The sequence below is a fragment of the Mobula hypostoma genome, chromosome 2, assembly GCF_963921235.1.
Source record: "Mobula hypostoma chromosome 2, sMobHyp1.1, whole genome shotgun sequence".
In the NCBI taxonomy this organism is placed as follows: Eukaryota; Metazoa; Chordata; class Chondrichthyes; order Myliobatiformes; family Myliobatidae; genus Mobula; species Mobula hypostoma.
The window spans coordinates 178,308,256-178,331,734 of NC_086098.1; the positions used below are offsets into that span (position 1 = coordinate 178,308,256).

General features: G+C 41.4%; 1 long non-coding RNA gene across 2 annotated transcripts in view; it reads right to left on the bottom strand.

Moving 5' to 3' along the window:
- Positions 1-23,479, bottom strand: part of LOC134342715 (uncharacterized) — an 89,995-nt gene that overhangs the window by 21,181 nt on the left and 45,335 nt on the right. The gene's annotated exons all lie outside the window — the stretch shown is intronic.

Genomic DNA, 23,479 nt, shown 5'->3' on the forward strand with positions numbered 1-23,479 from the left:
GCAATTTAACACACTGTAATGTCAGTTGGTGCATGCCTCACCGGGGCAAACCCAATACACGTGACTGCGTGCTTTCCAGGGAGACTATTTTTAAGTTACAAGTATAATTCAAATCCTTTTGGCAAAGTACTGATGTATTTATGCCTTCTCTTATTGAAACCTATCGAATATTGAAAGGCCTAGATAGAATTGATGTGGAGAGGATGTTTCCAATAGTGGGGAGTCTCGGACCAGAGGGCACAGTTTCAGAATACAAGGATGTCTCTTGTAGAGTAGAATGACCCTTGTGGAGGCTAAGTCATTGGGTATATTTAAAGAGGAGATTGCTAGGTTCTTGATTATTAAGGGTATCAAAGGTTACAGGGAGATGGTAGGAGGTTGGGGTTGAGGGAGATAATAAATCAGCCATGACAGAATGGCAGAGCAGATGATGGGCTGAATGGCTTAAGTTTGCTCCTATGTCTTATGATCTGCATTCATTTTATAGTTATCGTTGACGAGTTGGGAACTGTGTCACGTTCTGAGATGTTTAACAATTACATTTCATAATCTGCTAAAGATTAAGTAAAAGCAAGTTTGGAAACAAATTGAACAGATTAGGAATTGCTATTTATTTATAAATCTGCAATGGTTGAAATTCTACTGCAGCCTATGAATCCATTGAAAATCAGATCTTGCTTTACATCATTGATGTGATCCATTGGTATGACTGGTTACTTACAAACCTTCTTCAAAGAATTGCATTTTGACTTTTACAATATATTGGATAAGTTCAAGCAATGTTGCAATTATAATAGAAGCTTATCATTCAAAGTTCAAAGTATGTATACATTATACAACCTTGAGATTCGTCTCAGCCATGAAACCAAGAAACCCAAAAGAACGCATTAAAAATAGACCATCATCCAGCCAAAGTGCAGAGAGAGAAAAAAACAAATCATGCAAACAACAAATACAAGCAAATAGCATTCTGAATTGAAGTCCACAAAGAGTCCGTCCTCAGAACCTTAGTTCAGAGCAGAGTGTAGCAGTGCGCTGAACTGACCTGCCCTCACCTTGAGCCCCAACAATCTGATCTTTTCAATCAATCCCAGCACCTAAATCATCATCCAAACTTCGGGTTCAGTCATTTTGGTACGCTCCAGCTTTGAGATTGAATCCCACCATCACCTTGATTCAGTCTGTACCCAACCTTTCTAATTCGGCTCGGCACTTAAATTGTCGACCAAACATTGGGTTCGGTGGCCTCGATGAGATCTGGGTCCCGGACCCAATTGTTGTTAAAGCATCTTTGAATTACCATTAGCCATGAGTTCAGAATCAATTATCTATCCAGTCTTTGAAATTAAACAAATACAGGAATACTCACATGAGACACTAGGGACATAATTTCAAATTAAATGAACATATAAGTTGAATCGAATTTCAATAGACTGTATCTCTCACCTGATCGTTTTAAGATTTCCTCTTAAACCTTTCCAATTTCTCTACATCTTCATTTTTAAGACAGTCATTAAGTTTTAACTCTAACTTTTGGTTTATGACTTCACCTCATTGATTTGCTTAACTGGCTGTTGCAAGTTTTCATTGATGACGCCCCTGAGAAGAGTCCACAGGTGCTTTGTTAACATTAGAGGTGTGACATAAATCTCAGCTTCCGTTGCTTTTATAAGGCAATAAAACACAAAGATGATCACTTGAAAAAAATTTCTACACTAGGTGGCCACTTTATTAGGTACCTCCTATACCTCCTATGTTTGTGGTCTTCTGCTGCTGTAGCCCATTCACTTCAAGGTTCAACATGTTGTGCATTCAGAGATGCACGTCTGCATACCACTGTTGTAATGTGTTGTTATTTGAGTTACTGTCACCTTCCTGACAACTTGAACCAGTCTGGCCATTCTCCTCTGACCACTCTCATTAAAAAGTCATTTTTGCCTTCAGAACTGCTGCTCACTGGATGTTTTTGTTTTTCATAACAATCTCTGTAAAATCCAGAGACTGTTGTGCATGAAAATCCCAGAAGATCAGTAGTTTGTGAGATACTCAAACCACCCCATCTGGCACCAACCCTCATACCACAATCAAATTCACATTGATCACATTTCTTCCCCAGTCTGACTTTTTTTCTGAACAACAACTGAACCTTTGACCATGTCTGCATGCTTTTATACATTGAGTTGCGGCTACGTGAATGTCTGATTAGATATTTGCATTAAAGAGCAGATGTGCAGGTATACCTGATAAAGTATTGAGTGCCCCTGTAGTACAAGCTTGAAATCTTAAGCAATTTTGCAAAAACTAATGGAAGTTCTGAACATACGGATAGGATTTTCACTGCATTTATTTTATTTTGTCTTTTGCTCCTTTCAGTTCAGCAAGACATTCACAGAACAAAACATCTATGAGTTTGTATCAAACAAATTATCCTTTATTCATATTAGTAGAGCGGAGATCTGTTCCTGAGCTTAATGAAGGTAACTTTGTGTACATTAAACCTGTGGGCAGCAGAGAAAGTCAATCAGAAGGTCAGAACTTAGCAGAAGACTTGTTCTTTGAGTCACTGTGAGTCTGCTGGGGAGTTGAAGCCCAATATTTGTGAATCCACTAGCCCACTGGAGGCCAAAATTGGCCTGTCCAGAGGTAGGAGAACCATGCATGGGTGGGAAGTAGGAGCAGGGATTTTTATTCTGTTATTAGACCATAAGACATGGAGTAGAATTAGGCCACTCAGACCATCAAGTCTGCTCCACCATTCCACCATGGCTAATTTATTAAACCTCTCAACCTCATTCTCTTGCCTTCTCCCATAACCTTTGATGCACGGAATAACCCAGAACCTATCAACGTCGGCTTTAAAAATACTCAATGGCTTTGTCTCCACAGCTGTTCATGGCAATGAATTTTACAGATTCACCAAACTCTGGCTAAAGAAATTTTTTCTCATCTCTGTTTTAAATGGATATATTTTGAGGTTGTGCCCTTTGGTCCTAGACTCACCCATTGTGGGAAATTTCCTCTGCACATCTACTCTACCCTGGTCTTTCAACATTTGATAGGTTTCAATGAGATCTCCCTCATTCTTCTAAACTCCAGCAACTAAGGCTCATAATCATCAATCGCTCCTGATAAGTTAAAACTTTAATTTCCAAAACCATTCCAATGAACTTCCTCTAGACCATCTGCAATGCCAGCACATCTTTTCCAAAGTTGCTAACAATATTCCAAGTGTGGTGTGACCAATGCCTGGTAAAGACTCACATCCTTGCTCTTATATTCTAATCCTCTCAAAATGAATGCTACATTTGTTCTGCATTTGTGGGCATGCTATGTTGGCGCCAGCATGTTTAGCAGCACTTGCTGGCTGCCCCCATCACATCATTAGGTTTTGTTGGTTGTTAACATAAACGATTCATTTCACTGTATGTTTCGATGTACATGTGATAAATATATCTAAATCTGAACCTGAAAGTGGTAGTCAAACTGCACACCGACTCAACCTGCAAGTTAATCTTTAGGAAATCCTGCACAAGTACTCTCAAGTCCCTTCGCATCTCTGATTTTTGAATTTTCTCCCTGTTTAAAAAATAGCATATACCTTTATTCCTTTTACCAAAGTGCATGACCATACACTTCCCTATAATATGTTTCATCTGCCACTTTTTTTGCCCATTCTCCCAATCTGTCCAAGTCCTCTGGCAAACTACCTGCTTCCTCAACACTACCTGCCCTTCTACCTATCTTTGTATAGTCTGCAAACTTTGCGACAAAGCCATCAGTTTGGCCATTCAAATCATTGACATATAATGTGAAAAGAAGTTGTCCCAATACCGACCCCTGTGAATCGCCACGTCACCGGCAACCAACCAGACTAGGCCCCATTTATTCTGAATCAGAATCAGAATCAGGTTTAATATCACCAGCATGTGTCATGAAATGTGTTAACTTAGCAGCAGCAGTTCAATGCAATACATAATATAGAAGAAAATAATAATAATAATGAACAAATAAGTAAATCAGTTATAGTATACATATATTGAATAGATTAAAAATCATGCAAAAACAGAAATAATATATGTTTAAAAAATGAGTTAGTGTTCAAGGGTTTAATGTCTATTTTGGAATCAGATGGCAGAGGGGAAGAAGCTGTTCCTGAATTGCTGAGTGTGTGCCTTCAGGCTTCTGTATCTCCTACCTGATGATAACAGTGAGAAAAGGGCATGCTCTGGGTGCTGGAGGCCCTTAATAATGGACGCTGCCTTTCTGAGACACCGCTCCCTAAAGATGTCCTAGGTAATTTGAAGGCTAGTACCCAAGATGGATCTGACTAAATTTACAACCCTCAGCAGCTTCTTTCGGTCCTGTGCAGTAGCCCACACCCTCCCCCCATACCAGACAGTGATGCAGCCTGTCAGAATGCTATCCACTATACAACTATAGAATTTTTGAGTGTACTTGTTGACATACCAAATCTCTTCAAACTCTTCAAAAGCAACAAATGAAGTATAGTTGCTGTCTTGCCTTCTCTATATCTGCATCGAGGACATGCTATGTTAGTGCTGGCATGTTTGGCCACACTTGCTGGCGGCCCCCGTCACATTGTTAGGTTTTGATGGGACCAGGTTAGATCCTCAGAGATCTTGACACCCAGGAACTTGAAACTGCTCACTCTCTCCACTTCTGATCCCTGTATGAGGATTGGTATGTGTTCCTTCATATTACCCTTCCCGAAGTCCACAATCAGCTCTTTTGTCTTACTGATGCTGAGTGCCAGGTTGTTGCTGTGACATCATTCCACTAGTTGGCATATCTTACTCCTGTATGCCCTCTCATCACCATCTGAGATTCTACCAACCATGGTTGTATCATGAGCAAATTTATAGATGGTATTTGAGCTATGCCTAGCCACACAGTCATGAGTATAGAGAGAGTAGAGCAGTGGGCTAAGCACACACCCCTGAGGTGCACCAGTGTTGATCATCTGTGAGGAGGAGATATTATCACCAATCCGCACAGGTTGTGGTCTTCCAGTTAGGAAGTCAAGGATCCAATTGCAGAGGGAGATACAGAAGCCCAGGTTCTGCAACTTGTCAATCAGGATTGTGGGAATGACGGTATTAGATGCTGAGCTATAGTTGATGAACTGCATCCTGTTTGTGTTGTCCAGGTGATCTAAAGTCGTGTGAAGAGCCATTGAGATTGCATCTGCCATTGATCTATTGTGGCAACAGGTAAATTGCAATGGATGCAGGTCCTTGCTGAGGCACATTCAGTCTAGTCATGACCAACCTCTCAAAGTATTTCATTACTGTGGATGTGAGTGCTACTGGGCGATAGTCATTAAGGCAGCTTACATTATTCTTCTTAGGCACTGGTATAATTATTGCCTTTTCTAAGTCTTTGTCTCCTGCCAGTCAGCCATTCTTCTATCTCTCCTCTAATACCACAGGCTCTTACCTTGTTAAGCAGTTTCATATGTGGTACCTTGTCAAAGGTCTTCTGAAAATCAAAATAAACAGCATACACTGACTCTCCTTTGTCTATCCTGCTGCTATTCCTTAAAGAATTCAAACAGATTGTTATGCAAGATTTCCCCTGAAGAAAAGCATGTTGACTTTGGTCTTCTTTATCATATACCTCCGAGTACCCTGAAGCCTCATCCTTAATAACGGGCTCCAACATCTTTCCAGCCTCTGAACTCAGTCTAACTGGCCTGTAATTGGTCTGTTCCTTCAATTCTTGTTGTGTTCTGTTGAGCATCGAGGACATGCTATGTTAGTGCTGGCATGCTTGGTCACACTTTCTGGCGGCCCCCATCACATTGTTAGGTTTTGTTAGTATTTAACACGAATGATGCATTTCACTGTAAAATTCAACGTACACGTGATAAATAAATCTGAATGTAAATCTGACTGTGGCAGTTAATTTCCACACAACAGATCTCACAAATAGTAATGAGGTTAATCACTAGGCAAGAAGTTTAGAAATGTGTCCTCAGTTGCATTCAGCATGTATATACTTTTAACCTGCACTATCTAGTACTTAGTGAGTCACTAACGAGGAAGGTTTTTTTTCATATATACAGTATTATTTGATGGATAAATATTAGTCCAAAGTCAAGAAAAAACTTTGTTGTCCTTTACATATGTATATGTTGCCAGGTCTGGAGGAAGGACCTCAGTTATAAGGAAAGGTTGAATAGGTTTGGAATTTTTTTCCTTAGAATGCAAAAGTTTGAGAGAAGATTTGTTAGAAGTATACAAAATTATGAGGGGTATAGATAGGGTAAATGCAAGCAAGCTTTTTCCACTGAGGTTAGGGGTGGAATACAATCTGCAGTCATGGGTTAAGGGTGAAAGGTGAAAGTTTAAGGGGAACATGAGAGGAACCTTCTTCACTTAGAGGGTTGTGAGAGCTGCCAGCACGAGTGGTCCATGCATGTTCGATTTCAACATTTAAGCGAAGTTTGGATAGGTACATGGATGGTAGAGATATGGAGGGCTATGGTCCCGGTGCGGTCGATGGGAGTAGGCAGCTTAAATGATTTTGGTATTGACTAGGTGGGCTGAAAGGCCTGTTTTAGTGCTGTATTTTTCTATGAGTAATATATATGTGCCTTGGTTCAACATCATCTCTGAAAGATGTGTCAGTATTGATTATGTGCTTGAATCTCCAGTGTTTGAACCCATGACTGATCTAACTTAGCAGTGAAAGTAATTCCACTGAGTTATGTTTGATGTTAATCCCTTTGGTCGTTACAGGGTATCATGACTCGTCAGTTAAAAATTCATCGATTTAAAACTGTTGGCTGGTGGACATTTCTTGATATTTCATTCCAATCCAATATAAACAGTAGCGTGACGGTTGGCATGACACTATTACAGCTCAGGGATTTCCGGAATTCAGAGTTTATTCCCAGCGCCATCTGTAAGCAGTCTGTACATTGTCCCCATGAACTGCCTGGGTTTTCTCCCGGTGCTCCAGTTTCCTCCCACAGTCCAAACATACATGTTAGTAGGTTAATTGGTCATTGTAAATTGTCCTGTGATTAGACCAGTGTTAAATAGGTGGTTTTATGAGCAGCGTGGCTCATTGTATCTCTAAATAAATTTTAAAAATTAAAAAAATTAATATTCCTGTACAACTACTTGCCATTTTAGCTAGAGAATTAACTTACCTCCTGATTAATACATCAATTAAATCAAAGCACAGAGAAATGCACAAACTGTTCATTATTAACATACCAGTTGCTCTTTGGACTATTCATGAATGAACTTTGGCAAATAATCATGCAGAATAGTTTCTACTAGCTTCTAAGTGCAGAATAGATGGTGCTGCAATATAATGCCTGGCTCCATGCAGTATCTCCAAAGTAATGGGCACCATAGGAGCATAGGGGTTAGCAGCTCAGGCTGCCAGAGTTTGTAGTTCAATCCCGGCATCCTCTGTAATGAGTTTGTACAGTACTATGCAAAAGTCTTAGGCAAATATATATAACTGGGGTGCCTAGTTCTAGATTTTTGCACAGTTTTGTATCTACTAAATGTTTAGCAATATCAGCAAACACTTAAGATTATAGATATTGCTGTTTCAAGGGCAAATAAAGACAGGATGGAGATGGATGTCTTTCCACCATGTGCTTCAAATCAAATCAAAATTAACCCACGTAGGAAATGATAAAAAATACAGCTTACAGTACTGTGCAAAAGTCTTAGGCACCCTAGCTATATGTATGTGTCTATGACTTTTGCACAGCACTGTAAATCTTCCCTGTGGAATGTTTTGGTTTTCTCCAGGTACTCTCGTTTCCACCCACAGTCTAAAGACATACAGATTAAAGGGTTAAAAGGTTATTGTAAATTGTCCAGTGATTAGGCTAGGGTTAAATCAGGGTTTCTGGGTGGTGCAGCTCGAAGGGCCGGAAAAGCCGATTATGCACTGTATCTCTAAATAAAAATAAACTTTAAAAAGTGCCATGCCTTGTATCTGACTGTTATGCCTGTGCCATGTACTAAGTGTGCTGCAAAGGTAAAACAACTACTTCCACTTCTTGCTGTGATCTCCCTACCTGCTTTTCTAATGTACGAAGGCCACACCAAATATGATACAATAGGTTGGAAGCAACATAGATGAATTATTACTTCACAGGGAGGGACTGTTTGAGCACATGGATGGTTGGAACGGATGAGACAGGTGCCGCATCTCCAGGGAAAGTGCGTCCAGAAAATATATGGTTGGTTGGTAAGGGCGTCACATAAGGAATCCCTTTGGAATGTTGAAAGAGGAGGTAAAGGAATTATTTGCTGGTGGAATCTCATGGAAAGTGATAGAAATATCATCTGTTGAATATAGATTCTCATCAAGTGGACAGTAAGGACGAGCAGACCCCTATGCTTTCTCTGACCACGAGTGTAAGGGCTAAGATCAAAAGTGTGGTAAACAGAGGAGATGCATTTGAGAATCCTGTGAACTATGACATGAGAAAAAATCCACACTTAAGGAGGAATGAAAACATCTCAAAGACATCTGGTGTGGAAAGTCCCATCAATAGAACAGAGACAAGGGAGATGGGTAAACTGGGTGAATGAAATAGAATCCTTACAGGAAACAGAGTGGGACAAGTTATACCTAAAGCAATTATACAGTAGCAGTTCGTGGGTTTGTTCTTGGCATTGGTCGCTAACCAATTCCCTGAAATGGACGTCAAGAAAGGGAAGGACAGTGCCAGATATGGACTGTGAATAAATGGATAAACAGTCCTGCAGGAGAATAATCTCTTGATCATTTGAATTTATTTCTGTGCACCCAAAATCTTTACATGTCTAAATATATCGATGGGCTTTGACCTATGACTGACTCACTGTGATGTACCAAAAAAAGATTACCCCTCACTACCCCCTCAGCCCCTCAACCGTCAGGCTCTTGAGCTAAAGGGGATAACATCTCTGAACTTCACTTACCCCATCATTGAAATGTTCCCACAATCAATGGACTCACTTTCAAGGATTCTTCATCTACGTTCTTGATATTTATTGCTTATTTATTTATTATTATTATTAATTTATTTTTGTAGTTTTCTGTCTTCTGCACTCTGGTTGAACCCCTAAGTTGGACAGTCTTCCACTAATTCTGTTATCATTCTATAGATTTGTTGAGCGTGCTCACCAGAAATGAATCTGAGAGTGAGACCTATACCATCAGTTCAGGCACAGTTATTACCCTTCAACCATCAGGCTCCTGAACCAGCGTGGATAACTTCACTCACCCCAGCACTGAACTGATTCCACAACCTAAGGACGCACTGTCAAGGACACTACAACTCATGCTTTCAATATTATTTATTACTTATTTTTTCGATAATATTATTTTAATTTTCTTTTTGTATTTGCACATTTGTCATTTTTTGAACATTCATTGTTTTTCCATCTTTTTGGTGTATAGTTTTTCATTGATTCCATCATATTTCTTTGAATGCCTGCAAGAAAATGAATCTCAGGGTTGTACACAGTAACTCTGATAATACATTCACTTTGAACTTTGAAAGAGTGCTTCGATGAACTAAAAAAGTTAAACATACGGGTGACCTTCAGTTATGAAACTTACTTTATTAAAGAAAAGGAACAAGTTATTCAATACTGATCAAGTGAAAACAATTATTGCTGAAAACCTGCCAAAATTAGTCAATTCTTTTGTATTATTTTATGATTGCAAGAGATTTACTTCTTGTAAATGAAACATGTGCAGAGCCCAGAGGGGAGGAGTGGGAGGGAATAAAATGTATTGGCATGTAACCTGTACACACCCTTCCACACTGCAGCAAGTGCTCCTCTTAAATCATTCGCCTAAAATGGCAGTTCATATGGCATTTGGTTTCAATTTTCAAAGATATTAAGTATCTCAGTGGAGCTGTCAGGGAACCACTTAAAGAATAATTTAAAGCAATTGGGAAGACTTTGCTCCCAATGCAGCAAAGGCAGCTTTCCATCTCTCCTCCCAGTTTGTTTTCTAAGTGAAGGCTGATGTCAAAGTTCTATTTGAAGATCTCAGGCTCATGATTCCTTCAGCAGAATGGAATCTAATGGCTTGAGGAGCATGACGTAATTTTACACCAGTCTCCGTGGTGTTAATAGCTCTGTTTACAGCTTATGGTCAAGGCAGCTATCACTGAAAGAAAATCCGCCCACAATCTCTTCACCTGACATGGGTACGACATGTTTAATTGGCTGCACAAGGGATTGTGGCTGATGGAACCCACAGAAGCAAAGAAACAGTCTATCATAAGCACAAGAGATTCCGCAGATACTGGAAATCCAAAGCAATATGTCCAAAATGCTAGAGGAATGCCACAGGCCAGGCAGCATCTGAGGGAAAAATGGGATTGTCTATATTTCAGGTCGAAATTGTACAATAGTACTTCGACTTGAAAAGTTGACAATTCTATTTCTCCTGCATGCTGCTCGGCACAATGAGTTCCTCCAGTCATTTAACAAATAGGATTTTCAAAATGTATTTACATTTTGAAATTTTTGTAATGAAGGACAGAGATCATGCACTAATATTATGAAGGAGTGGGGTTGTGCAACAACATTATAAACATTGGTCAGTCCTCAGCTGAAGTACAATGTGCAGTTCTGGTCACCACACTGCTGGAGGGATGAGGCTGTGCCGAGGAGGGTGTGGGGAAGGTTCAAAGGTCTGTTTTATTGTCAAAGTATGCATGTACAATGCAACTCTAATATTCGTCTTCTCCAGATAGCCATGAAATACAGAAAAAACAGGGAAAAAATGGGAGTTGGTAAAAGAAAAGACATCAACATGTATGGTTATGTGGTTATATGGTTAACATTCCCCCACCCCCAGCATGAAAAGAAGAAGAAATAAAACTCACAAACTCCAAAACCACTCACTGGGAAGTTGCCTAGAATAGAAAAATTTAGGAGACACGAGAACCTGAATCTATTCTCCTTGAAGTGGACAAGGCTAAGAGGGAAAATGGCGGTGTTATGGGCTGAGTGAGAAGGACGGGTTAGATTGATTAAGCAATCGGTTTAAAGGATGGCACAAAATTGTGGGCCAAAATGTGCCTTAACTATTCTGTTTTCTATTGCACTGTACTGCTGCCAAAAAACAACACAGTTCTCAACATATGTGAGCGATAATAAACCTGATTCAAATTCTTTTGTTATGTAATTTGTTTTTAGATTCTATTTTTACTTAAGACAAGGGGGTTGCACTATTCAAAGATCCGGTGAGAAACCGAACCAAAGGCTATGTCAATCTCCCAGATGGTCAGAGGCAATCCCACGGCTTGAGTATTATTCATGCTGTGATAGTGTGGAGATGGCAGGTCCCAGACTCTAGCAGGCCAAGTCATGTAAGCTACTAACTCCTTGTTTCAGAGGATCACCAGCACTTCCCTCATGAGGTCTCTGATTTCCCTCTTGACTGCTCCTGGCATCACTGGCCTACCTTTTACTTGCTCTCAAACTATTCCCACACCTTTCTTGGCCATACCCGTTGTTTCTGGCCTCCCTCTTGTTTGTGGCTGGGATCCATATCCTTCCTTTCAACCTTGACCAGGGCTTGTGGTCTATATACCTAACTCCAAACTCCTGTTCCAACATCAAACCTCAAGAAATTAACCCTGGAAACTGGAACAATGAACACCAAGGAAAACATGGAAGTAAAATGTTAGAAAATGACTACTAAAGCACAAAATGCTTACATAATTTCATACTGTCTTATTCCCAGCAAGGTATTTGCAATTTATTTCCCAAATATGGAAGTCATCATTAAGTGCTGTGTCATTGTATGAGATGGGCGATCAGGGCCCCATGACTACAATTGTACTGGGCAATATTTTCTACAGAAATGGTTTGCCATTACCTTCTTCTGGACAGTGTCTTTACAATATGGGTGACCCCAGCCATTATCAGTACTATTCAGAGTTTGTCTGCCTGGAGTCAATGGCCGCACAATCATAGCTTCATGTGACCCTGATCAGGGGGCTAAGCACTTTGCCCAAGGATGATCTGCAGGCTAACAGAGAGAAGGAGTGCCTTACGCCTCCTTTATCTCCACCCCGCCAACCAAAATATGAAAGTAATCACTCAAAATAATGACCATAATTAATGCAACATCATTGTGACCTTTCTACAAATGCGGCTCTCTTGCTTGTAACTCGACCTCAATATTTTGAAGGTTAACCCTATCATATGAATATGAATCAGCCATAATCCACAGAATTATTTCAAGGAAGAACAGTGGGATTTTTTCCCCCGCTCTAGGTATCCAGGTCATCCAGGACATCTTCAAGGAGCGGTGCCCATCATTGAGGACTCCCAGCACCCAAGACTTGCCCTCTTCTCATTGCTACCGTGAGGAAGGAGCTACAGTAGTCTGAAGGCACACACTCAATGAATCAGGACCAGCTTCTTCCTGTCTGCCCTCAGATTTTCGAATAGACATTGAACCCATGAACACTACCTTAATACATTTTTTGCACTAATTTATTTATATATATAGACTGTAATTCCCAGTTTTTATTATTACGTTTGCAATGTACTGCTGCCACATAACAACCAATTTCACAACATATGCCGGGAACATTAAGCTGATTCTGACTCAGTAATTTTCCTTTGTGCAATAGTCATCCCTACCACAAAATAATCTAAATGATTCTACCTTGGCTCTTCACATGTGAGCAACTGGCTGCTAGATTGATGATGCTGCACTAGTGCCTACGCTTTAAAAACATTTCAGTCAACTCATTAGCTCTTTGGCAATATGTGAAATCACGTGAATGCAATTTTTTTTTTCATTTTTTATTGTCCAATATAAAATGGACCCTTTCTTTAAACACAAAATATTCTGCAAATGTTGGAAATCCAATGCAACACTGGAGGAACTCAGCTGGTCAGGCAGATTCCATGCAGGAGAATAAACAGTTGATGTTTCAGACGAAGATCCTTCATTGGACTTCTTAATATTGTGTTTCTGCAGTGATGTCATTTCAGAATATATAACTGTGGTTTGTGTATATGGTTTCTCATTCACTTTATCTATCAGTCATTCTTAATGAGGTCTAGGCAACAGCTGGCTTTGTTTAACTTTATTTTATTCAGTGTTGCTTCATTTGAGCAAAAAACAATTGATGTCAAAATTAGGGATGATCTTGTCAAAGGGAAATTAAGATCACTGCAGTGGGGTTATACTAGCAATACCTTCATGCCCTCTATTGGCATTAAACATTAACCTTCTCCACAATGCTTCCTGACCTGCTGAGTATTTCCATTATTTTGTATCTTATTTTCCACTTCATATGAGCTGACTATGAACAGTGTGTGTCCCTTTGAGAATGTTGATTGAGTTATTAATCTTAGGACTTTGAAGGAGAGCATTCAAGCCATGGCGTCCAAGCTTGATATTCGAAGGGGATCTCCAATTGATCCTATTGCCATGCCCTTACTCAGTATCATTGCATTTTTTTTCTTTAGTATGCATCTAATTTATTTGGTAAACTTCCATTGAATCTACTTCACCATGCTTCCTACCCTTTTCGGGACTGTACTCAAGATCGCTACAGCTCACAGTGTAATTGTATTTTTCTTTCCCTTTCTTCTCAATTAAGTTTTGCCAATTATTGTCGATGGTAATCCCACTAAGAGAAGTTTTGTTTAATGGAAATGTTCCTTCATTTAGCTTTAGGTAGCAAAGAGACTGTAGGAATGGGTTGAACAAAGGGAAAATATCTCTGATAGGGTGAGACTGGATGAAGTACTATGGCAGTGAAGGTCAGATTAATTTTTTTTATCTGCATAATCTGTTGCTGATAGTGAGTCTGCAGGATATGCCTGGCAGGCCAATCTTTACTGAAAGACTTTATCAGCGGGCTGAAATCATCATGAGCAGTCACTGTTTGTCTGAGGTTTAGAAAGAATCAAAATCAGCTTTAATATCACAGAAATCTGATGGCAGATGAAGCTATTCCTGAGTCACTGAGTGCATGCCTTAAAGCTCCTGTACCTCCTTCTTGATGCTAGCAACGGGAAGCGGGCATGTCCTGGGTGATGGGGATCTTTAATGATGGATGCCACCTTTTCGAGTCATCCCTCTTTGAAGATGTCCTGGATGCTGGAGAGGCTAGTGCCCATGAAGGGGATGACAGAGCTTACAACTTTCTACAACTTATTTCAATCCTGTGCTGAGGCTGCCAACCCCCCTACCAATACTAAACAGTGATGCAGCCAGTTAGAATGCTCTCTACGGCACATATGTAGAAACTTGCAGGGGTCTTTGATCCCATACCAAATCTTCTCAAACTCCAAATGAAATATAGCCACTGTCATGCCTTCTTTGTAACTGCATCGATATGTTGGGCCCAGGATAGATCCTCAGAGTTGCTGACACTCAGGAGCTTGAAATTGCTCACCTTTTCCGCTACAGATCCCTCAATGAGGATTGGGGTGTGTTCCCTCGGTTTTCCCTTACTGAAGTCCACAATCAATTCTTTGGCCTTACTGACGATGAGTGCAAGGTTGTTACTGTGACACCATTTAACTCACTGATCTATCTCATTCCTTTATGCCTTCTCATCACCATCCGAAATTCTACCAACAATAGTTGAGTCATCAGCAAATTTATAGCATTTGAGCCGTGCCCAGCCTCAAAGGCTTGGGTTAGAGCTTGAGGCCTTCCACAACTTTTTGGCAATCTTCAATAATCATGAGTACCTGTTGCTTGGCTGAGGTAGTGTGAGGTTTAGCAAGAGCTTGGGGCCTTTTGGGAATTTTCAGTGGACTGCAATCATAATGATCTCTTAGGCACTTCGTAAAGGCCAATAAAAAGAAGCAAGGTCAAGTCAAGTCAAGTCTATTGTCACTTAACTATTTACATCTATATGACCATATAATGTATACACAAAGGCGATAACAAGAGAACATTTCTCTGAACCAGGGTGTAATGCACGGTAGTCCACATAACACACTATAACTTATGAAGGTGTACTCAGAGTGGCCATTATGTGAGTGGATAGTGTTAGAGTGGCCAGGCTTTGGCCCAACAGGCTTGGGCAAGAACAGGCTGAGGCTCTAAGTAAGTTTCTAGTTTCACCTCAAACAACAGGAATTCTGCAGATGCTGGAAATTCAAGCAACACACATCAAAGTTGCTGGTGAACGCAGCAGGCCAAGAAGCATCTGTAGGAAGAGGTGCAGTTGCCCATCCTCTGGGTCCCCCCCCCCCGCCCGTCTTTCTTCCCGGACCTCCTGTCCCATGATCCTCTCGTATCCCCTTTTGCCTATCACCTGTCCAGCTCTTGGCTCTATTTCTACCCCCTCCTGTCTTCTCCTATCATTTTGGATCTCCCCCTCCCCCTCCAACTTTCAAATCCCTTACTCACTCTTCCTTCAGTTAGTCCTGACGAAGGGTCTCGGCCTGAAACGTCGACTGCACCTCTTCCTACAGATGCTGCTTGGCCTGCTGCGTTCACCAGCAACTTTGATGTGTGTTGCTTCTAGTTTCACCTCCTCTCTTTTGTGTCTGTTAGTAAATAGCTAGTGCAGTAAGAATGGGTCCAGGGTAATGGTATGTTCTTTGTATGCGATCTGGGAACTCTGGGAGGCCTCCATTCTCCCTGTGAACTACATTTGCACAAAATGAATCAAGATGATCTTTGGCTCATACATGGAGAAGAAGGAGATGATAGATGGGAACTACAGGCAGGAAGACACCACTAAGTTACAGGAGTCAGGTGACTTGGTGACTGTCAGGAGAGTGAAAGGGAATAGGCAGCCAGTGCCGAGTATCCCTGTGGCCATTCCCCTCAACAATAAGTATACCGCTTTGGATACTGTTGGGGGGCGGGGGGGAACAACTCACCGGGGGAAGCTGCAGCAATCGTGTCTCTGGCACTGTGGCTCAGAAGGGAAGGGGGGAGAAGAAGACTGCAGTAGTTACAGGGAATTCCATAGTTATAACAGCAGACACAAGATTCTGTGGATGTGATAGAGACATCCGGATGGCATGTTGCCTCGCAGGTGCTAGAGTCAGGGATGTTTCATACTGGGTCCACAATGTTCCAAAGGGGAGAGTGAACAGCCCAGAAATCATGGTACATACTGGTATCAATGAGGTAGGTAGCAAAAGGGAAGCCATCCTGAAGGCAGAATATAGGGAGTTAGGTAGAAAGCTGAAAAGCAGAACCTCTTGGGTAGTAGTCTCTGAATTTTTGCCTATTCCATGCACCATTGATGGTAAGAATAGGATGATTTGGCAGATGAATGCATAGCTGATGAATTTCTGCAGGTAGCAGGATTTCAGATTTCTGGATCATTGGGATCTCTCTGGGGAAGATACGACCTGTACACCTGAACCAAGAGGGACTAATATCCTTGAGGGCAAGTTTGTGAGAACTTTTGGGGAGGGTTTAAATTGGCAGGGAATGGGAACTATAGTGATAGGGCTGAAGATGGGGCAGTTGGTTTACAAGCAGGTGCAGTGTGTAACGAGACTGTGAGGAAGGAGAAGCAAATGATAGGGCAAAACTGCAATAAATGGGATCAGTTGAAGTGTAAGATGGGGGCAAAGTCAAAAAGGATGATGAATACAGGACAAAAGGTGTTATATTTGTATGCACACAGCATATGGAATAATGTGGATGATCTTGATTTGCAGTTAGAGATTGGCAGGTCTGACGGTGTGGTCTGAGTCATGTCTGAAAGAAGATCATAGTTGGGAGCTTAACATCCATAGATACACATTGTATCTAAAGGACAGGCAGGTAGGCGGGGTGGGGGGGCATGGAACTGTTTGTAAAAAGTGAAAACAAATCCTTAGAAAGAGGTGTCATAGGATTGGAAGATGTAGAATCCTTATGCGTAGAGTTAAGTTCACAAACATGAGAAAATCTGCAGATGCTGGAAATCCAGGCTAAACACACAAAATGCTAGAGGAACTCAGCAGGCCAGGCAACACCTATGGAAAAGAGTAAAAAGTCAACATTTCAGGGCAAGACCGTCCATCAGGATGGTGAGTGTTGCATTGAATTAAGGAAGTACAAGGATAAGAAAGACCCTGATGGGAGTTAAATACAGGCCTCCGAACAGTAGACACAATGTGGGCTACAAATACAATGGGATATAGAAAATGTATGTCAAAAGGACAATGTTACAATAGTCATGGGGAATCTCAAAATGCAGGTCATTTGAGAAAATTATGTTGGTGTTGAATCTCAAGAGAGGAAATTTGCTGAATGCATATAAGACAGCTTTTTAGAGTGGCTTGTTGTGGAGCCTACTTGGGGAAAGACGATTCTGGATCGGATGCGTGCAGTTAACCAGATTTGATTAGGTAGCTTAAGGTAAATGAGCCCCATGGGAGGCAGTGATCATAATATGATAGCATTCACCCAACAGTTTAAGAGACATTAGCAGGGCAGAACAGCAATGGCTTGAGTTTCTGGAAACAATTCAGAAGGTGCAGGATAGATTCATCCCAGAGAAGAAGTATTCTTAAGCAAGGAGGACACAAAAGTGGCTGACAAGGAAAGTCAAAGCAAAAGAGAGAGCATATAATATAACAAAAAATAATGGTAAGTTAGAGGATTGAGAGAGTTTAAAATCCAACAGAAGGCAACTAAAAAGTCATAAGGTAAGAAAAGATGAAATATGAAGGTAAGCTTGCCAATAATATTAAAGAGTATACTAAAGGTTTTTTTTCAGTTATATGAAGAGGAAAAGAAAAGCAAGAGTGGATATCAGACTATTGGAAAATGACACTGAAGAGGTAGTAATGGGGGACAAAGAAATAGCAGATGAGCTTAATTAGTATTTTGCGCCAGTCTTCACTGTGGAAGACACTAGTATTATGGCAGAAACTTGAGAGTGTCGGGGGCAGAAGTGAAAGTCATTGCTAATTACTAAGAACAAGCTGTTTGGTAAGCTGAAAAGTCTGAAGTTAGATAAGTCACCTAGACCAGGTACACCCCATTGTTCTGAAAAAGATAGCTGAAGAGATTGTGGAGGCATTAGCAATGATCTTCCAGAATGGAGTAATGGAAAATTTCAAATGCCACTCCACTCTTCAAGAACAGAGGGAAGCGGTGGAATAAAAATTACAGGCCAGTCAGTCTGACTTCAGTGGTTGGGAAGATATTGGAATCTATTATTAAGGATGAGGTTTCAGGGTACTTGGAGGCCAAAGTCAGCATAGTTTCCTTAAGAGAAAATCTTGCCTGACAAGCCTGTTGGAACTGTTTGAGGAAATATCAGGCAAAATAGACAAAGGAGAGTCAGTGGATGTTGTTTTCTTGAATTTTCAGAAGGCCTTTGACATGAGGCTGCTTAACAAGCTAAGAGCCTGTGGTATTACAGGCAATGTACTAACATGGATAGAAGCACTGGAGAAACGCAGCTGGCCAAGCAGCATCGATAGAAAGGACTAAACAATTGATGTTTCGAGCCGAGAACCTTCATCAGGACGGGAAAAAAAAATAAGAAGTCAGAACAAAAAGGTGGGAAAGGGGAGGATGAAAGAAAGTTGATAAAGTATAGGTTAAATCTGGAAGGGGGTAGGATGGGGTGAAGTAAAGAGATGGGAAGTTAATTGGTGAAAGAGACAAAGGGCAGGAGAAGGGGGGATCTGACAGAAGAGGTAGAAGAACTTGGGCAAAAGAGAAGAGGAAGGAGCACCAGAGGGAAGTAATGGGAAGGTGAGGAGATGAAGTGAGAGAGGGATATGGGAATGAGGAATGGTGAAGGAGGGGGCAATTACAGGAAGTTTGAGAAATCAATCGGGTTGGAGGCTACCCAGACGGAATAGAAGGCGTTGCTCTTCCAACATGAATGTAGCCTCATCGTGGCTGTAGAGGAGATCATGGACTGACATGTCACAATGGGAAAGGGAAATAGAAATGGAGATCCTGCCTTTTCTGGTGGACGGAGCGTAGGTGCTTGGCAAAGCGATTTCCCAATCTACATTGGGTCTCACTGATATACAGGAAGTCAACCCCCTGTCCCTTTTCCCTCTTTTGCCCTACCCCCTTACCTGCCCTCACCTCCCTCTGAGTCTCCTCCACTTTCCCTTTCTTCCAGGGTTGTCTACACTCTCCAATCAGATTCCCCTTGCTCTACTCTTTAATCTCTTTCATCAATCAACTTCCCAGCTCTTTTACTTCACCCCTCCCATCCGCCTGGTTTCACCTATCACCTACCACCTTGTACTTCTTCCTCCCTTCCTCCCACCTTCTTGCTCTGACTTTTCATCTTTCGTTCCGGTCCTGATGAAGGGTCTTGGCCCAAAATGTCGACTGTTTACTCTTTTCCTGAGTTCCTGCAGCATTTTGTGTGTGTTGCTTTGGATTTTCAGCATCATGCTTGTAGCAAGGATAGAAGATCAGCTGACTGGCAGGAGGCAAAGAGCAGAATAAAGGGGGCCTTTTCTGATTGGCTGCTGGTGATTAGTGGTGTTCTAGAGGGGTTGGTGTTGGGACCGCTTCTTTTCACATTATAGGCCAGTGATTTGGATGACAGGATGATAGTTTCATGGGCAAGTTTGTGGGAGATGCGAATATAGATCGAGGAAAAAGCAGTGCTGAGGAAGTAGAAGGGCTTAGACAGATTGGGGGAACGGACAAAGAAGTGGCATGTAAGTGCATGGCCATGAACTTTGGCAGAAGGAATAAAGGTATGGACTATTTTCCAAATGGGAAGAAAATTCACAAATCAGAGATGCCAAGGACTTGGGAGTCCTTGCGTAGGATTCCATAAAAGTTAACTTGCAGGTTGAGTCAGTAATAAGGAAAGCAAATGCAATGTTAGCATTCGTTCCAGGAGGACTAGTATATAAAAGCAAAGATGTAATTCTGAGGCTTTATAAGGGATTTGTCAGAGTACATTTGGAGAACTGTGAGTAGTTTTGGGCCCCTTATCTAAGAAGAGATGAGCTGGCATTGGAGATGCTCCTGAAGAGCGCCACAAGAATGCTTCTAGGAATGAAAGGGTTAACTTATGAGGAACGTTTGATGGCTTTTGTCCTGTGTTTCGAAGAATGAGGGGGAGATCTCATTGAAAAGTACTGAATATTGAAAGGACTAGATAGAGTCGGTTTGGAGAAGATGTTTCCAATAGCGGAAGAGCCTTGGACCAGATGGCACAGCCTCAGAATAGAAGGATGTCCATTTGGAACAGAGATGAGGAGGAATTTCTTCGGTGAATTGGTAGGGAATCTATGGAATTTATTGCCACGGATGGCCATGGAAACCAAGTCGTTAGGTATATTTAAAGCAGAGGTTGATAGATTCTTGATTAATCAGGGCATCAAAGGTTACAGGGAGAAAGCAGGGATAATAAATCAGCCATGATGGAATGGCGGAGCAGACTTGATTGGCCAAATGGCTTAATTCGGCTCCTGTGTCTTATGGTCTAAAAATGAAAACATGGAGCATATATCAGACCAGGACAGGAACAGGACCTTTGGCCCATCGTGTCTGTGTCAACCATGATTCTAATTTAAACTAACCTTTGCACATAGTCAACATCTCTACGGTCTCTGCCTGTTCATGCGCCTGTCCAAATTCCTCTTAAACATTGTAAATGCATTACCTTTTACTACATCCTCTGGCAGAATGTTCCAGATATTTACCACATTGTGTAAAAAAAAGTTGTTGATTTCGTTTAAATTTTCTCTCTCTCACTTTAAAACTAAGCCCTCTCAGATTTAACATTTCCACACTGGGAATAAAATGTCTTTTTCGCCTGGCTATGGCTCTCAGGAACAGCTTCTTCTCCGCTACCATCAGCTTTCTGAAGGGTCCATGAGCCCATGAATACTACCTCACTGCCTTGCTCCCATTTTGCACTATTGTAATCTATAATATACCGCTGTACTTGTGCCACACAGCAACGAATATCATGACATACGTCCGTAATAATAAACCTGATCTGATACAGATTCATATTTTTATAAACTTTGATCAGATCGCACTTCAGTTTCTGGCACTTCAGGAAAAGCACTTCAAGTTTTTCCGCCCTTTCTTTATAGCTAATATCTTTTAATTCAGGGAACATTCTGGATAACAAAAGAAAAGAATGATAAAAAGAAAAACTGGGCCCAATTGATGACAAGAACAAACCACCAGTTCTGAAAGAAACAAAAGAGAGAATTACCTCAATCCCTTCATTCTATAGGCTGCGACATGCCTAGACAGAAGATGAGAGGCATTGTTCTGCAGATTGCATTAGGCTTCATGGTAGCATTGCTGGAGACAACAGAGATGTCAGAGTGGGGATAGGATAATGAGTTAAAGAGACAGGAAACAGGAAGTTCAGAACACTCCTGCAATCTGAGCACTGGCATTCTGAAAAGCGATTGCTCAATCCGTGTTTGGTTTCTCCAATACAGAGAGCATATTGTGAACACACCTTCAGAGGAGTGTTCAGTTGCGTTTTCTGCAATTTCACCACTATGTGACAAGTGGTTGTACCAAAGTTTAAAATGCTAATTGAAGCTGACTTAATATGCAAATTGATATATTTTGTATATTGCTCTGGCGTCCTCCCACATTCCAAAGGCACAGTAAGCTGCGTTGACACTTGCAGGCTGCCCAGCACAATATTTGCTGATTTGATTTGATGCAAACAAAGCATTTCACAATATGTTTTGATGTTTTGATCTACACATGACAACCAAAGCTAGTCTTTTTTCCTCTTTTTAGATCCTCTTTAATAACTACTCAGAACCAATGTATTGTCCTGTGATTAGACTAGGATTAAATCGGGGGAATTGCTGGGCAGTGTGCCTAGAATGGCGGGAGGGGCCTACTCTGTGCTGTATCTCAATGGTGTCCAACCTGGTGAGACGAAGGAGGGGCCAGGCCCGGAATCACCTCATAGTGCCCGGAACCTCCAAGTGTTGCAAACTAATCCCTCAAACATGAAGTCTGAGAGGAGGCGGATCAAATGGCCTGCAGCTAACATGACTTCACTGTGGAAGCAGTTTGATGATGATGTTAACCAAATTCTGGAGGCAACGGCGAAGGGAGAGGTTGATAGGAAGCTGCAAGCCATGACACCCAGCGGAGGTTGGTTGTAGGGGATTCATAGCCCGTTCTTTAGTTAGAGCCTTCAGCATTTTGGGCATCGAGGGAGAGAGGAAGAGGAGAGCCATCCGCAGTACCACCGATGCGGCAGAGAGGGCCTCAAGATGGCTGTGGCTTAAAAGAGGGGAGCCATGGAGTCATAAGTAGCTAGCCATCTGGACACAAGCTGGGGTCTGATCAGCCCCAGCTGGGTCACCTGGAGGAGGCTGTATGATGTTGAAAGACCCGAAACACCCGATGATTCCAGGAACATCACTGAAGATGTGTCCAGAAGCATCAATAGATGTATGTACACAGTCAATAAGTAAAAATAACAATGGCTAGTGGCCATTAATGTCTTTATTAACGTTTCTGGTTTTGTACTATTCTGTGAATTGTGTACGGTCTGAATCAGGCCTTTTACAGTAAGATGACAGCTTCACAATCTCAGACCTTGCGATCCAAAAATCTATTACAATGTCACTGTACGTGACCTTAAGATGTCACTTGTCTTCCTCTCATGCTGTTTTGATCCAAGGACATGGTTTCAATTCCACTGCCCAGTGTTGCTTCATTAGTGGAACAGGAGTAAGTACTGAGGCTGGAGTGGAAGAGTTCAACCATTCCAATATCAGAATCAGAATAAAAATTTCTTCTTCATTAGAACGGAAAATAGAAGGCTTAATATTCATAAGTGGTGTGAGAGACAGGCTGAATACTTGGACACATATTTTGAACATAAGGAAGCTGTCCATTGACAGTATATTTTTCATTTTAAATTAGAAATGTGGTTAGGCAATGTAAATGATGGACTTGTCTCCAGTTATTAAAGTTTGGGACTTAAGAATAGTGTTTTGGCTGCTATGATGTTTCTTTTGGCTAGTGGCCATTAATGTCTTTATTAAAGATTCTGTTGAATTTCTTTAAATCTATAGTGATAATTTTGAGAACCAACTTGCTCCATTTGTCGGTATTTGGTTCCTGTCCCTCTAAACCAGGGGTTCCCAACCTTTTTTATGCCATGGACCCCTACCACTAACTGAGGGGTCTATGGACCCCAGGTTAGGGACCTCTGCTCTAAAACGTATCCGAATGTATTTTAAATGTCATTATTGGATCAGTCTCAACTACTTCCTCTGGCAGAGAATGTAAACATTAAGTTGCCACTTTCAGAGCTGGGAAGAGGATCAGAGCAATCCCTGATTCCTATCTCCTTCTCTAAGACGTTTCCTCCAAGAGGACCACAACCTTGTCATAGGGTTTGGGGGCTTGTGTGCCTCAATGACCCAGAGAGCTATGTTGGCGAGAGTCAGGGCCTTGTGCTTTGGCCCTTGGTAGGGTCACCCATGCCAAACAGGTCGAAGGGCAAAGGCCAGACTAAGAGTGGTGCACCGGTCCTCCAGGT